This window comes from Malaclemys terrapin, chromosome 5 (assembly GCF_027887155.1).
Source record: "Malaclemys terrapin pileata isolate rMalTer1 chromosome 5, rMalTer1.hap1, whole genome shotgun sequence".
NCBI lineage: Eukaryota > Metazoa > Chordata > Testudines > Emydidae > Malaclemys > Malaclemys terrapin.
Genome location: NC_071509.1, coordinates 131,463,008 through 131,479,577, shown reverse-complemented (window position 1 = coordinate 131,479,577; position 16,570 = coordinate 131,463,008). Strand labels below are relative to the sequence as shown.

Here is a 16,570-nt window from a genome sequence, read left to right as displayed (position 1 = left end):
TATAGGCTTTCCGCAACACAGTTTCATAAAATTATCCACAATTCCGAAGTGGTGCACAGACAGACTCCCCAATTCATCTCAATACTGTATTTCTGCAATTAGCCTACTGGTCTTGAAACAAGATTAATTTTCCCCTTTCATACTTGCTTTGATGATGTGTCACTAATGTATTAGATAAATAAAGTGAAAGCACTTTAACTTAAAATCTCGCTAATAACTAAATATTTTCCTATTACTACTGATGCCATCTAATAGGTCTTCAAAGTGAAATTCACTGCATAAGGCCCCATACACCTTTCACACCACAATTAACCCCCTGATTAAGCGTTTGTGTGTCACACAGGACCATGTGCAGGCCAGGCCATCAGCATTGAGGGGAATTTCAACCCCAGAAAACAGGCAATTTATAACAGGGTCTAAATGTTGGTCAAGAGAAAAGTTTTTATGCCTACTAAGGGTCCAATTCTGCCACCCTTATTCAATTACCTTGCCATGCATTTCATACATTCATTTCAATGGGGCTGGTTCACATAGGCTTGAATCCAGAAAAGCATTTCAACCCAGGCTTAGCTTTGAGCAAGAGCAGTCCCACTGAAATCAGCAGCAGACACATAGACATTAAGGCCAGAAGGGCCCACCATGATCATCCAGTCTGACCTCCTGCACGCCACAGGCCATAGAACCTCACCCACCCACTCCTGTAATAGACCCATAGCCACTGGCTGAGTTACTGAAATCTCAAATCATGATTTAAACACCTCAAGTTACAGAGAATCCACCATGTACTCTAGTCCAAACCAGCAAGAGACCCATGCCCTAAGCTGCAACGGGTTTGGGGGAGACGCCCAGGGTATCTGCAAATCTGACCTGGGGGAAAGTTCCTTCCCAATCCAAACAGGGTTACATGCTTAAAATTAAGCTGATGCTTAAAACACTTTGCTGGATTGGGGCCTATGTGAGTAGTCCCGATTAGGATAAGTAAGGGTGGCAAAACTGAGCCTGTTGTATTTCAGCATTATGAATAAAGCACTTTAGCACATTCAGCCAATTTGACTGCTATACTTCCTTGACTTTCCCAACATTATAAATTGGTTTATACAAGTGCTTACTGTGTGAAAATTCCATTCCCCTGATTTGTTTGGAGTCCCTGTATCAAGAACATTATACTGTTCATTTGATGGTATCAGGGAGGAATTGCTACTGTGGATCACATCATTCACAATTCATCCAGGATAGTCACACACCATCACCCATATAGATCATGAGATGTTGCATAATACATATAATGCCGTTCTCGGGACACTATGTTTGTGCCATTAAGACTTTCAAATGAATGATTTCATTAAGTATTGGAGAGAATGACTACATATCTTTGTTTCCTGCTATTATTGTTTCTGGCTAGAAACAGACAATTCGCGAGAATGGTCAGTATGACAGTGCTACTGTTCTAGAGTGGTGATAGCGGTCACAGCTGAGGACAGCAATTGTCCGAAATGGAACCTGTGTCAGTTTAATTGTATAACAAGCAAAATTCACAGCATTGTGGTTACAAAAAACATCTGCGTACCATGGGGCTTAAGTGAAATTTGTGTGTGAAATTTCTATTTCAACACATATTCTTATGAATTCACATTTAGCACACATGGGTTTTACCTAATCCCAGTGCACCGAGAGGTGATTCAATATATTGAAACACTACTTGTCACTTGGCTGTTAAGCAAGCATTACACAACTCCAACCTACACACAGAGACCAATTATATTTAGCAACCTCAGTGACCGACCCAGAATGCTTGGCTTTCGATATAAGGGTTTAACAATGTAGCTGAAGTGTTAGTTTTATAGCTTCAGGTATAATAAAAAGCAGTTAACCGAAACCTTCTGATCAAGGTTAAATACTAAGATTAGAAACACTGAGATCAGGAAACTCCAGAGAGGATAAAAACTAAAATACACTAATGGTAAAAATGACCTTATTTAGGGTATTTAAATTCTATTTCTGCATCTACAATGAGAAACAATCAAAAGCTAGACATGTTATTGAAAATATACTAGTTAGGGCTCAGCTCTATTTCTTTTGCCTAAAGGTTACACAGAAACGTATAACGTTATCGGTATCTTCCAAAATAATCTATTTGCCATTTTCTTCAAGAATCAGTAGTGACTTAAACCAGAGGCGCAGAATACAAGGATCAAAAACCATGGAAAAAGCCATCCAAATCAGTTGCACATGCAAACCGAATAGGATTTATGACTTAATACTGGCTCACTGTGCTAACATGCAGAAAAATGTCAAACAAACTCTGGTAGAGGCGGTGGGGGCTGAATGTCAGTGGAGTCATGTGAAATTTTAGTTAGATTAGTTAATCAATCAGATAAGTAGCAATAACCTGTAACCAATAAAAAGTTATACTCTGCACTGTACGCCCAGAGCCATATTTCAGACAGTGGACTCCATATTTATAAGCACAGTTTTCCACCTGTCTTGCATCTGAAGAAGTGAGGTTCTTACCCACGAAAGCTTATGCTCCCAATACTTCTGTTAGTCTTAAAGGTGCCACAGGACCCTCTGTTGAGTTTTCCACCTAAGTCACTCACCATTTAGGTAAGGTGAAAATCAAAGTCCTAGATTTGCAGGAAGGAGCTCTGATGTAAAAATGACATAGTGCAGTTTGAAAACTGTCCCCAACTATGGAGTCCAACTTAGGCTAAACGGGAAAGGTGGTCCTTAAATAAAGCAAAAAAAAAAAGATAACGGAAACTAGAGGAGCTGCACTGATTTATAATGAAATGTAATTTGTATCATAGCCCATGGCTGGATCAGAAACCACTCAATTTTCCTTACCAGAACCCCAAAGGGAAATTAAATTCCACGGGCTGACCCGCTAAACTGGGTTTAACTCCACCACAAAGACTTGGGTTCTTGAGGGCTGCAATGATCAACAAGTACATGATTTTACAAAAATGGAAGAGCGGGTTTACGCCGAGAATAGAGAGTGGCATGCAGACCTGCCTTAGTTAGCAGCCAAAGAATGAATAGTCATTGCAGTAGATAGCAATTATATGAATCTGAAGAAATTCGGACCCTGTTTCTAGGTACATTTGGATAGAAAAGCTGAGCTGGCTCAAAGAATGCCAGGCCTCTATTCCTCCGAACACCTCCTCTCCCATCCAGGACCCTCTTCATATAAGTCTTCTCCCATTTTATTAGTTACCTTCACCCTAACATGTTATATCTATGTAGTATTGTCTGGTTTTGTATTGTCTGCTCTTGCAGCTTTGAAAAGTTATAAAATTGCATAATTCCATAATTTTACCGGAGATCCCATGAAGCATGCAGGATATGAAAACTTATACAAGCTGTAAATCATTTACCTTTCTGTATTTTTCATTATCTGTTTCTTTATGAAACTCAATAAAGAATTAATCACACACAAAAAGAGTTGTAGACTGTACCTCAAGTTAGTCAGTTTGTTTTCGGGAAGCAGGGCATTATTATAAAGCTTCAAGACAACATTTTAAATCTCAGAATATTTTGAATTAGAACATTTTAATTAAGGCAACAATTATATTAGAATTGAATGAAAATTATTATAATTATGATAAATGGTAGAAGTAAAGGGATTTTAGTAATCCACAGTCTTAAGTCTGTATTTCCAGGAGTCACAATCCATCATCCAGATGTGATATTCATGGATTAGGATTTTTTGATATCAGGATAATTAAGAATTACTTAAAGTATGAGATGCTCCTGAGTTTATTGACAAACATTTTAAATTGTAACGAAGTAGAAATCTGAACCTGCTCACACTTCTAAACATTTTTTTGTTAATATTTTGGGACTGAAATAACAAGTATCTTATCTCATAGCTGCATATGCCTGCAATCATAAGTGAAATAAGCATAGCAATCTTTGATTTGTTCCTAATTCTAAGTCATAAGAGTAGCCATACTGAGTCAGACTAATGGTCCATCCAGCCCAGTATCCTGTCTTCCAACAGAGGCCAATGCCAGGTGCTTTAGAAGGGATGAACAGAACAGGCAATCAAGTGATCCATCCCCTGTCATCCACTGAATTACAAAATAAAATTACAAAAGAAAAAAAAAAAAAAAGAAAGAAAGAGCTAGTTTAAGGCCTGATCCAAAACCCACTGAAGTTAATGGACAGTCCCTTATTGGCTTCAGTGGCGTTTGGGTCAGGCCTATAGTGAGTGTTAGATCATTGTCCTTTGGACTATGAGACTATGTAGGTCCCAGGAATCTGTGCAGGAGTTTGAAGTGTAAACTTTACATTTGTCTGCAGCGTAGCTAGCCAGGTGCACCAAATGCAGCTGAATGGAAGACAAACAAATACACCCTGAAAGCATAGAAGGATGTTTTCTGCTTTTATAGAGAAGTTAATCAAAATACATAACATGGTTTGATTGTTAAGACATATTGAAAATGTTTTAAAACAGTGTCATCTTTCAAGCATAATCTCACACATTACGTATTAATTGCCATAGGTGTACATGGTGCTATGCAAACGCTTTTGAGGTTTATGGCCAGATCTCCCACTATATGAGGAAAGCCCCCACTGAGAACTTCTACGGCATTATCTCCTGGGGTGGAGGGAGGGAAGAAACTAAAGCAGAGTTTGCCCTACACCCCAGGGAGAGAGGCCAATACTGCAGAAGTAGCATTCTCCTATGTTTTTTTTTTTTTCCTTCCCCCTGACTTCTCTCCCTCACTCTGCCAAATTAATGCTAATGCCAGGTGCTTCTGGAATTTGGGGTTCACATTTTGTTTGAACCCAAAATGAAAAAAGGATTCTCAATTTAGCTAGTTCTTTAATAAACTGTTTTCTCACCAGAAAAATTAGAAAACAGAACGTATTCCTTCTTCCCCTGAAGTCCCTGGCAGGATCAGGCCCACAATTAGATATAATTCAGGAGATCTCAGACTTTCTCCACAATATGGACCACATTTTAACAGACACTAGGGGCCTGATTCTCATCTTACTTATAATGGTAAGAATCTTAGAATGGTATTGAAGTCTAAAACATGAGATCTGAATCAGGGCCACTCTCAGACACCTCTTCTTTCAATAAGAATTGCGCAGACTACCATCCACCATCTTGGTAAACACCTCATTGGGGCAACTATAACAATTACTTACAAGAAATATTAATATGAGGAGTATTTAAGGTATTTTTAGCTGTCTTTCAGTGCTGCGTAGCAGCTGGAAACAAGGAGGAAGAGCCCACACTATGGTGTCCTGCTAAGAGTTAGCTGACCACAGTGGTCCAGTTTGGGAACCTCCATTACAATTGGTAGCCTATGCGGAGATGAGCTGCAGTCAGTACTGGAATTGCTGAGATATTTTAAGTCAATATTTAGATGCATGGTCTAGATAAATAGGATACCAGGTACAGTGCACTTCTTAGCCACTGACTTTTGCAAATAATAAAATTCACCTGTTGAAGGGAAAAAACCCAGTTAGGTATGATGCACATGTATAACTAAAAAAAAATTAAATAATAATCCCTAAAGCCTTTCAAAACAACAATAATTTTATTTTACAATAGAGTAACCAAGGTATTTGGTTTTTAAAAATGAGCACTTAGTGTTCACATGCAGCAATTTACCCTATATGAATTTACAGTGCGTTCTCAGCATCTACACTGACCCAACAGATGCATCTTTGAACTAAAAAGTCTGTATACTATCCTTGACCTGACAGACTATGAGTCTTCCTTTGAAGCCATCATACAATACTGAGTAAATAAGTTCTAAAGAGTCCAAGATACATATTTATGTTAGCAAATAAGAGGAAAAGAGCACAGTACAGATTCATCTGAATAGTTACAAAGCTCTAACTTCTTATTTACACAACACACTAACAGCTTTTTATTATTAAACCAAGTGCTATCAGCAGACTCAGCACTGTGCTAACACAAGAAGGAATGCCCCTGTCCCAAGGAAATTGAAATTGAAAGCAAATACAGATAATACAGATTTGACAAAGGATAGATCAGAGGAAGGTTCAGGGCGAAAACCTGGTCTCACTGAAGCCAATAACAAAAGTCCCATTGACTTCAATAGGGCCAGGATTTCACTCAATCTTTACACCAATGGTGCAGATCTCTATTTTGTTATCAAGCCACACAGGAATAGGACAAGTTTAAGAGAGGGATTTCTCTTCTCCCCACCCCAATTTTCTTTATTACAGAAGGGTGTGTAATTTTTTAAAAGAGCTGAGATAGAGGTCGTTCCCCAATCACACTTTTTTATCCAAAACCATGAAGATTAGTATAGTAACATGAGACAATCCAGACATTCTACTTCTATCAATCTTAAATCTAAAGTTCCATGGTTTTGTGGATTTTAAAGTCATACTTTTCAAGTTTTCTGCACAAATTTTAAGCCACACAGCAACTGATGATTGTTCTTGACACAGAATAATAAGATGGACCTGATCCTGGCAGTTACAGGAACACTGAATCAGGCTGCAAGAGTCCAGATTCTGAAGTTAATATACAAAGAAAATACCTCAAAGCCAGGCCACGAGAGCAGGGCAAGGATCTAGCCATCTGCTATAATTAAGTCACCATAATCTGTGGTGCACAGTGACAGACTGGAAGGAATGGGGCCATAGAAAAGGCATCAGGCTACTAATTTTCAATAAAGTATCTTCAGAGGAGAACATAACCCAAACGCCAAAATGGAGGGGAGTTTACATCATTTCTTCCCTCCTATCCCTGGTCACATCCAAAACTGCAACAGATGGGCAAAGTGCATGCTGTAGTTCGACACAACTGACTTAGTTCGCCTGATAATTACAAATCCTTTTACCTATGCAATTGTGACAAAAAGGCTTAAGATTCAGTCAAAAGAGCACCAATCTGCACTAACTGAATGGCACAAACTGCAGAGATAATTAATGAAAGTGAGTACAGATGCATATGCTCTTATTAATGCCAGCTTCCTGAGAAAATAGCAAGTCCAGCAAGTCATTGTCTACAAAAGAAATATTTTGTATTTACTAACAGACAAGTAGTAAAATAAAAGTCATTTAGACTAAGATTTACCTATTAAGAATAGCTGCCTGATGTAACTTTTTTCCTGAAATAGAAGAATGACTGTCTTTATTCTTAAAAAAAGTTTTCCATTCATAAAAATCCACAAAAAACATGTCATATTAATGCATCTTCAAATTCTTATTGCAACAAGGGACCCCTTGAGATGAAAACTTAACCTGCTTTCACAGAAAGAAACTTCTCATACTTGAGTATAGCGCCCTCATTGCCAAGCAGGCAAATCAGAGAACAACATGATTTACAAATGAACACATTTTCAATTCTTAAGAGATGTTTTCCTTGAATGTGCACTTTGTGCATAAATCTCCTCCTTAATTGTCAGTGCAAGGTATCAGCAGTTTTAGTATTTGCCATACATGGACAGACGGTAAGATTATCAGCATGTATTTTGAAGGTTCCCCTATAGTATTTCTTTTAAAATCCAATTACTTAAAATACCCTCCAGATGATACAAAACGAACAAGTCAGGATGTTTACTGCATCACCCCTTGAAAAAAAACAAATAAAAGCAACATGCGCCTATGCTCTCCTTGCACCACATTTTCAGCTTGTAATACCAACAACACATCAGGCAGTCATCTCTACCAACTCTTTTAGAGAGTGGAAATTCACACATAATGAAGGTGGTGGAAATCAGGGGGGGGGGGGGGAAGATTGTTTTCCTTTGGAAAAAAAAACAAAATCTGTTACTGTTGCATGTTTTCAGTCTGGAAAAAAAAAATAGAAGGAACAACAAACAAGGCACCACTTGAATCTCAGGGTTGTACTGCCATTCACAAACACCTAGAGCCATATCCTTACAATTTAATGTCAGCAAAAACCTGGAAATGAAACTGAGTCTTTTCATTTCTGTGATTCCACAACAAAACCACAAAAGTCACTTTGAAAGACACTGCACTTACTTCTGCACTGAAACACATGTAAGATATTGAAAGAGACAGACCACTGCAAATTAACAAGTCCCTTAATCTGCAATGTAAAATATATACAAACACAAAATTCCATTTAAGATTCTGCATCTGAATGGGAACTAGAGGTAATTACAACTAAGCTATTGCTAGTATGGAGACTCTTACCTCTTTTATATGCAGATAACTTCTGGTTTCCAAACAAAATAAGAACTGGATATATTTGCATGAGATTGCATGTTAGCAAGTAGCAAATTCTGCTCCCACACAAAATGCTTGGCTCTTTAACATTTTGCTAAATTCATCAAGCCAACTTTAACTATGGGAAAAATAGGACTTAATTGTTCCAGTTATGCCTAAGTAGTAAGCATGTTGTGTGAAGTAGTTTTTAGATACAAAGCAAACCGTACATGTCAGTCTCTTATTTCTAAGAGTCTGAACTCCGTGGAATACGTCTTAACACAAATCCAGTGAAGCTACTACCATTGTGCCTTAGGGTCACTGCAAATACCTAGGCACATGAGTAACTCTACTCACAGGAGACGTCCCCTCCAAGTTAATGGAACTATGTCTATGAATAAAGTTACTCAGTTCATAAGTGTCTGCAATATCAGGCTTAAGGACACAATCCTCTGGAGATGTTGAGCTCCCTGACTTCAGTGGAAGCTGAATGTGCTTGTCAATTTCAGGGGTGCTAAGTACCTTCCTTGCAGCATCAAGCCTGATATGTTCCATATTTTTTTAAACAGAAAGTTGCCATGAAGCTCTACGGACATTATCAAATACTATAAAAAAATTTTGAATACAGGTGCTAAAAGAATGCCCTCCTAACAAAGGAAACATAGAATAATGCTTAATGTTGCAGCAGAAAACAAGATTATGAGAACAAAAGGATGATTTAACATTCATTTCCATGTCTGTTCTTTACTTGAGAAAGGAACACTTGAGGACTAGAATTGTTAGCAGGAAGTTCAAGAAAGAAAGGAGCAAGAAGATTGGACAAGAAACATTTCTCAGCTTTCAAAGTAGCAGCCGTGTTAGTCTGTATCCTCAAAAAGAACAGGAGTGCTTGTGGCACCTTAGAGACTAACAAATTTATCTCAGCATAAGCTTTCGTGGGCTACAGCTCACTTCTTCAGATGCATAGAGTGGAACACAGACAGAAGATATTTATACATACAGAGAACATGAAAAGGTGGAAGTACGCATACCAATTGTAAGAGGCCAATCAATTGAGATGTGCTATCAGTAGCAGCAGAAGAAAAAACTTTGAAGTGATAATCGAGATGACCCATAGAAGGTATGAGGAGAACTTAACATGGGGGGAAAAAAATTCAATTAGTGTAATGACCCAACCATTCCCAGTCTCTGTTTAGACCTAAGTTAATTGTGTCTAATTTGCATATTAATTCCAGTTCAGCAGTCTCTCTTTGGAGTCTGTTTTTGAAGGTTTTTTTGTTGCAAAACTGACACCTTCAGCTTGTTTATGGAAGTGGAATATTCCCATTCAGCAAAATGCCAGATGAGATTTGAAGACTGTTTAAGGAAATATGATCTCCTTGAAATGGTTCTTGCTGACAGTTTAATTAGTAAGCTTTACTGATTTATCAAAAGTTTCCAAATAATATCTGCTTAAAAACTGTCAGGTATCAACTGGTAAACACCAGATAGATGTGTTTGAAGGGGGGGGGGGGGGGGAGGTCCAATGTCACTTTTTACACAGATGTTAAACTGAGAAAAAAAATTTTTTTTTTTTTATCCAGTGTAAAAAGTCAGACTTAGCGGTATGCATTTCCCATTTTAGGTCCAATCCAGCACTCTTTGCCAGCGCAAGACAGCCACTTACAGTTAAATTTACCACAGAAAGAGTGATTGCATTTGCAGTTCTCAGAGTGGCAAGCCTGTGGTTTCTTCATGCAAGTAAAATTCTGCATTCATCAGAGATAGGACAAATTGAATGCTAATGGAAGAATTGCTTTAACCACTGTGGAAAGCGATATAAAATAACTGTACACACGCAACAGACAAGAGCCTCGGTTCCTACAAACCGATCCATGCCGATGGACCCTTCCGCTCTTTGAGTGCCCCACTGGCTTCTGCATGGCTATTGGGGTCCTGCTGTGCACAGCAAGGTGCAGGATCTGGGCGACAACTTGTATACCTAAGTAATATACACGTCTGTTGTGTGTGCATGTGTATACACAGTTGCACTCGAAGTCTTGCACACACACGCTTGTGTAATACAGGCATTTTCTCTTGGACACAGGAGTGTCTGTACCTATACTTCTTGTCGAACCTGTAAATGCCCAGTATGCAGCGCATGCCATGAAACGCCTGAAAAACGCACGTGTTAAGTTCTCCTTTTGTCGGATCTTTGCCTCGCCGGGTCTCGGAGGTGGCCCGCGGTGGGTAGTTCATTGCTTTGGGGAGCCGGCTGCAGTGAGGGGATCCATGTAAAACGCAGGGGCAGGGTGCATGCCGCTCACACACACACACACACCCCCCCAAGTCCCTGCCCGATAAGCCCCAGCAGCGCCGGCGGGCAGGTGCCCGGGGAGCGGCGCTTTCCCCAGGCACAGACCCGCTCACCTCCGGCACCTCGCCCCGGGCTCCAGGAAACCCGCGAGCCCAGGGGAGGAAGCGCCGCGCCGCCCCGCCCCGCCCGCAGCCCGGCTCCGCACGGAGCCCACCTGCCCCAGCCCCGCGCTCACCTCCGGGGCTCGGTCCTGCGGCGCTCCTCCAGCGTGGCGGTTGGGCGGGCCGCGCTCGCGGCGGGGCACTCGGCGCGCGGCGCGGGGGGCGGTTGCCCAGGCGGGAACTGCGGCGGCCCCCGCGCGCGGGACGGGGCCGGGGGCGGGCTGGCGGCGGGGCCGGGAGACGGGAGAGCCGAGCCGGGCTGGGCTGCTGAGCGCCGCGGTGCACTGCCGGCAGCACCCGCCCCGCTCCCGTTTTAAAGCCGCGAGTAGCCGCGGGCCGTCCCCTTGCCCCCCGTGCCATTGCTGCCGAGCGGCGTCACGGGGCCGCGGGCAGGCGCGGGGCGGGGGCGGAGTCGGGGCTGCTGGTGTTACAGGCTCACTCACTTTCCCTTCGCTCGCCGCGGCTCCGGCTCCGGCTCCCGGCCGGGCAGCAACTGCTCCGGGCTTCGCCTGCTCCCGTCCCGGGGAAGAGCCCCCGGGGGGAGATGGGTCCGGTTTGCAGAAGCGCCTCTGGGGCTTTTTCTCCCCGCGACCCACGGAGACACATTTACCTCCCGCGGGGAGGGGCCCCTCCAGCTGGAGTCGGAGCAGTTTAAGTTCATCCAATTGCCTTTCAGCCCGCTGATGACAAGAGTCACACACACAGTTTGCTGGCTCAAGTGGAGTGACCCAACCACAGCCTTGCACAACAGCGGGGAGAGACCTGCTTCTCGTCTTGCCCTGCGGAAAGGGGGGATCCAAGACACTGCACAACAGCGGGGGCTTTATGCCCACCCGCCCCTGTGTGGGAGATTATCCCGCATGGAAAGTTTCCTGCTAACTCAAGCGCTTACAGAAAAGAAACAACGAACAGAACGGGCCAGCTGTGCCGGGGTCTAAAGCTACTCAATCCTACAAGCCACGCCAAAGGGACTAAGTGATACCATTAAACAGCGGTCACACTAAAGGGGGGGTTGTGGGCTCTTGACACCTTTCATATTTTATAACGTTGGACAAAAGTGTGACATCCCATAACAGAGGCAGATTTTTTCCCTTACATTAAATTCTGAATACGAAACCCTGCAGGCTAGTATTGCAGAAGAACACGGGGGGGGGGGGATGCAAATCTGCATCCTGCTCCTCCCCCTCAAAAATCTGGGGAGGTGTCAACCCTATTGAGAAGGTGGGGTGGTAGTGAGGGTGCAAGATGCCTGCCTGGCACATCCTGGTTGGAAAGCTGTAAAGAGCTCTACAGGAGGGACTGTACAGGGTGAAAGTAGAGCGGATAGGAAGCTAACACTCCCCCTCAGGCAGCATTTTATTAAGAGTACAGAATACTGGTGCAGAATTAATTTTTTTACATCATTTTTGAATTATGGTAATTAAAAGTCTAGGATTAGTGACAGCTGTTTTTTTTAACCTTGGTTTTCAGGAACCCACGCAGTGGTTTAGTGAAAGATGACAAGATACAGGGAAGGCAAGGGAAAGGTACGTTATTGAGATAAGCAAAAAATCAAAAAGAGGTTCAAGGTCTAGCCTCCAGGGCTGCTGACCCCAACATGCCATGCATAATTGTATCAGGAGCGTTTCCTTCATAATACAGTGTAGTAGTATTTGAGTGCAAAGAATTGCAAACTGCAATGCTTAGCTTTGTTCAATAGCCTCAAACAATGCAGGTGTGGAAGGATCTGTATTTTTTTCCAAAAGCTCATTTTTTATTTTTAAAGGCCACCTTTCAGCAGCTGTGAATGCTGGCATTATGCTGGGGAAAATAGGTGTATATGACACAATCCAGTTCCCAGATTACTTCACCTGACTAAGGCATTTGGATCAACAAAACCCCCATTCAGATGCCTACCAAGTATGACCTTTAAAAAAAATAAATCCTATTCTAATCTGAGAATTCTAATCATAAAATTTTACATTTCCAATTCCACCCACTCCCTCTCTCTTTAAACACAATGGGCTGCTGGCTGCCACATTACACTCCCAGAAAGACGTAAGACAACAGCGCACTCTACATAAATTCTTACTTGCTGGTTGGCTTTTTTATACCTGTTCCTTTTACCATCACATGCAAAAATCATTTTCACAGGTACCCTATTTATCATTTTTCCACCAAAACGGAAGAACTTTTGCAGGGACACAACTCTAACAGTTAAGGTTTTCAGCTGTGATTATAAGAAAGTGATTGTCATCTTTAGCAGCATGATCAGAGATCTGCCAGTATCAAGAGAGAACTAGACTCAAGGGTTCTCATCTTACAGACTGTAATCTACTAGAGGATGTACAATAGTCTTAACAGCCACTGTGCCACTGAAAATACACAGCCTACCTACCATCTTAACCAAAAAAAAAACCACACACCCCCCTAGGAACACAATCATTTAGTTTAAAGCAAGAATCACCAATTGGTTAGTCCACAATAATATTTGTCAGAAAAAGGAAATAATTTCTTAAGTGCTGGTAAAGCAGTCTCTAATTTCTAGCATGGCAATGGTAATATGATAACATATAACAAGACATTCAGCTGTACCAGGAGCCTTGTGCCCTTTGACTACATTGTGAGCAAAGCCTCATGTAGAATAGGTAGGGCTTCTGATTTTAGGTAGACACCCAATACAACACCCCCAATACAAAAAAATCAAATTGGTGTACATCCAATAAATGCTGGGAAAATGCCAGAAATGGTTCCTCAATTAGTGTTGACTTCACCCCTTTACCTATGCAGTAGATGTCCCCATTCCCGGGCTTATATACCCAGAGCAGTAACATGGACTACTACAGGGGAGCGATTTCTAAAGTGCACTAATATGTTGCACATTAATTGGTCCGCATAGACCCTGCTGGTGCGCAGTAAAGTTCCATAGTCCACATTAATGTCGTGCTAAAGAAGTCTTCCCAAACTGAAACAGGGGCAAGGATAAAAATGATTACCAACCTTCCCAAATTCTCTCTCTCTCAGATGGGGTTCTTCTGCTGAGATTTACTGCCAAGGCAGCGGCGAAGCGAGGCATGCAACAGCTCCAGGACTCTGCAGTGGTAAAGATAGGGCGACCAGATAGTGTGAAAAATCAGGACGGTGGTGGGAGGGGGTAATAGGAGCCTATATAAGAAAAAGCCCCAAATATCAGGACTCTCTATAAAATCGGGACATCTGGTCACCCTAAGTAAAGACTGTGGCTCATCAGAAGAATGAGGAAACAGGAAACCAGCAGCAGAAAGAACATCATAATTGTGATGACCAGAAGGCTGAAGTTGCCACGTGACGTAAAATCCCACTCCATCAGCAATGCTTGGGAACATGACATGGCATCTGCTTTCTTCACCTGTGTATCTCCTAAATTGCTCAGGAACAGTGCTCTCCTCCTGTAGTCCTTATGAATGCTGCATAAGGGGAGACTGATTGGCCTGCTGTAAAACCAGAAAAGCAACTGCAGTCTGTAGCAGGAGGGTACACAGGATTTGTGGGGTTAAGGAGAGGCTGCAGCAGCCTTTATGCAGAATTCCCAACCCTTCTTGGTGCTGCCTGTCCTCTTCATCATTCCTCCAGTCTCAGATGAGAGAAAACCGTCTAAAAAGAGACAGAGGTTAGTCGAGTCACTTAATGCACTGCGGGAAGGTGATCAGATGAGGGTGGTGTTATAATCTAGATCAAATAGAACTTTAACTTTGTGTCCCCTTTTAATAAACTAACTTCTGAAGTTAAGCCCTCTCTGGCTCAATCCATCCAACAGGGCCCCTCATGATGCCCTCAGTTGGGGTCTGGCTACCTGACAAAAGTTCCTGCTCTGGGATGGAGCAGCGTCCCATCCTCCCTGGAGACTCTTTGCTTTCACTTGATTCCTCAGTGATCCCAGCTCTCCCCCTAATCCACTCCTCTTGAACTCAGTTCACTAAACCCAGCTCTTCAGCTGAGACTGTTTCAGTTCAGGCCCCTTCCTGGGGTAATAGTTCAGATACAGCCCTTCCCTGGGCCTGTTTAAACTTCCCCTATGGCTATTTAGGGTGGGGGGGAGCCTGGGATGGCCCACCCACTACTCCAGGTCCAGACCCAGGGACCTCTAAGTAGTAGCCATGTGCCACATCCCCTTAACTAACTGCCTTTCCCTGGGCCACTTCCCTTACTCAAGTCCTGGCTGGCAGGCAGGCAGGCAGCTAGCTACACCTTCACCTTCCTTGCTCCCCCAGACCCTGACAACAACTGCTCTGTCCAGTCCTACAGCCAGCCAGGAGTACAGACTGAACTCATGTTGGACCTGCAGCTCCTTTTATAGGAGTCTGCTGGACCCTGGTTGGCTGCTTCCCTGCAGCTTCTTTATGATTGGCTGCTACCCACACAGCCGCTCTAGGCAGCTTGGAGGACCCACCTCCACTGCTCTTTTCTGGGGGCAGTAGGACTGCGAGACCTCCAACAGGGGGCCTCCGGGCCTAATGCACCCAGTCACAAGAAGTCACTTCCTTTACCTGTTCCAAGTAGTAGGGTTACCATACGTCCGGTTTTTCCTGGACATGTCCGGCTTTTCGGCAATCAAACCCCCGTCCGGGGGGGATTGCCAAAAAGCCAAACATGTCCGGGAAAATGCCGGCCAGGCACTTCCCCTCCCGCGGCTGCTCTGCTCCTCCCCTGACTCTTCGGCTCTGTTTAAGAGCCGAGCTGCCTGAGCGCTATGGGCTTCAGGCAGCCCCCTTGCCTCCGGACCCCAGCCGCCGGCCGGGCACTTCCCCTCCCAGGCTCCAGCGGCGCAGGGTCCAGAGGCATAGGGGCTGCCCGAAGCCCAAGCGCTACCGGCTTCACGGTTTGCCGGGCAGCCTCCAGACCCTGCGCCGCCGGCTGGGCACTTCCCCTCCCGGGCTCCAGCTGCGCTGGGGAAGCGCCGGCCGGGGGCGCAGGGTCTGGGGGCTGCCCGGCAAACCGTGAAGCCGGTAGCGCTCGGGCAGCCCTTTTCGCGTGGCTGGAAGTGGGAGGGAGGAGGGGGCGGAGTTAGGGCGGGGCTGGGGTGGGAAATGGGCGGGGTCAGGGCCCCGTGGAGGGTCCTCTTTTTTTTATTTGTTAAAGATGGTAACCCTACAAGTAGCTCTGTAGCTTCTTGCCATTCAAACAAGCAGCATAGATGTCAAATGCTCCTTCTCAATCATGTTCAGACCCACGAGTAAAGCACCTCATGGAGCATCCATAGAAGATTTGTTTACTTAGATTTGTTACTGGAAGAAATTAACTGCCAAAAACAATTCCTCTTTTCCCCATAAGTGATTATAACTTGAAATACTATCATTTTAAACCTAGATATTCATTTAACCTAAAAACTGATTTTGCATTATTATGCACCATATTAACTCAATTTTTAAAATACTGTCCCTACTCAATGATCTAAAGCCCCCAAAAATCATTTCCAAAAGTCCCTATCTCAAGAGCCACACAGAGACCTGAGCCAAGTCTGAAGAAGAGCACAGTCATTGTTACCTATATAGTAGGGAATTTGATAAAGAATCTGGATTTGCCATGACATCTGTCACTGGGGCTTTCTTTGATTTTAAATTATTGTACATCATTTTTCATATCTGCATAGTGCTTAGAGGTTCCAACCAAGATTGGAGCTCCATTGTACTAGGCAGTGTGCATACACATTGTGAGAGACAGGCCCTGCCCCAAAGAGCTTATGTCTCAACAGACAAAAGGCGGGAGAGAAAACACAGAGTGAAATTACTTGTCCAAGATCACACAGCAGGTCAATGGCAGAGTAAGGAATACAACCCTGGTTTCCTAAGTGCCAGTTCAGTGCCCCATCCTGTAGGCCACACTGTTTTCTATAGGTAACTCTCCTACCAAGTAATCAGCCGACTGACTGACTGACAGACAGACAGACTGAGTCACTTTACCATCACATACAGAAAATTTGAATTGGTGA

The 16,570-nt window shown here is 43.4% G+C and overlaps 1 protein-coding gene across 6 annotated transcripts in view; it reads right to left on the bottom strand.

The window, feature by feature from the left end:
• The window catches only part of SLC4A4 (solute carrier family 4 member 4), a 251,234-nt gene extending 240,033 nt beyond the window's left edge, over positions 1 to 11,201 (bottom strand). For 2 of the 6 annotated variants that reach the window (XM_054029026.1, XM_054029027.1), the window contains exon 1: positions 10,698 to 10,858. The gene's annotated coding sequence lies outside the window, so the exon portion shown is untranslated. Of the gene's footprint in view, positions 1 to 10,697; positions 10,862 to 11,066 lie in introns of those variants that run through there. The other 4 variants (XM_054029025.1, XM_054029029.1, XM_054029024.1 and 1 more) reach the window with 4 other exon arrangements.
• Positions 11,202 to 16,570: the final 5,369 nt, after the last annotated feature.